The sequence below is a fragment of the Panthera tigris genome, chromosome C2 (genome assembly GCF_018350195.1).
Source record: "Panthera tigris isolate Pti1 chromosome C2, P.tigris_Pti1_mat1.1, whole genome shotgun sequence".
Lineage (NCBI taxonomy): Eukaryota > Metazoa > Chordata > Mammalia > Carnivora > Felidae > Panthera > Panthera tigris.
In genome coordinates, this window is record NC_056668.1 from 55,252,799 (window position 1) to 55,253,909 (window position 1,111).

Here is a 1,111-nt window from a genome sequence, read left to right on the forward strand (position 1 = left end):
TTGAGGATGATATTAGCTGTGGGCTTTTCACAAATGGCTTTTATGATGTTTAAGTATGTTCCTTCTATCCCGACTTTCTCGAGGGTTTTTATTAAGAAAGGATGCTGAATTTTGTCAAATGCTTTTTCTGCATTGATTGACAGGATCATATGGTTTTTATCTTTTCTTTTATTAATGTGATGTATCACATTGATTGATTTGCAAGTGTTGAACCAGCCCTGCAACCCAGGAATGAATCCCACTTGATCGTGGTGAATAATTCTTTTTATAGGCTGTTGAATTCGACTTGAGAATTTTTGCATCCATATTCATCAGGGATATTGGCCTGTAGTCTCTGTCTGGTTTGGGAATCAAAGTAATGCTGGCTTCATAGAATGAGTCTGGAAGATGAAGTCAAGCTTTCACTTTTTGCAGATGACATGATATTACACGTGGAAAACCTGATAGACTCCACCAAAAGTCTGCTAGAACTGATACATGAATTCAGCAAAGTCGCAAGATACAAAATCAATGTACAGAAATCAGTTGCATTCTTATACTCCAATAATGAAGCAACAGAAAGACAAATAAGAAACTGATCCCATTCACAATTGCACCCAGAATCATAAAATACCTAGGAATAAACCTAACCAAAGATGTGAAAGATCTGTATGCTGAAAACTATAGAAAGCTTATGAAGGAAATTGAAAAACATAAAGAAATGGAAAAACATTCCGTGCTCATGGATTGGAAGAATAAATATTGTTAAAATGTCAATACTACCCAAAGCAATCTACACATTCAATGCAATCCCAATCAAAATTGCCCCAGTATTCTTCTCGAAGCTAGAACAAGCAATCCTAAAATTCGTATGGAACCACAAAAGACCCCAAATAGCCAAAGTAATATTGAAGAAGAAGACCAAAGTAGAAGGCACCACAATCACAGACTTTAGCCTCTACTATAAAGATGTAATCATCAAGACAGCATGGTATTGGCACAAAAACAGACACATAGACCAATGGAATAGAATAGACTCCAGAATTGGATCCACAAAAGTAGGGCCAACTAATCTTTGACAAAGCAGGAAAGAATATCCAATGGAAAAAAGACAGCCTCTTTAACAAATGGT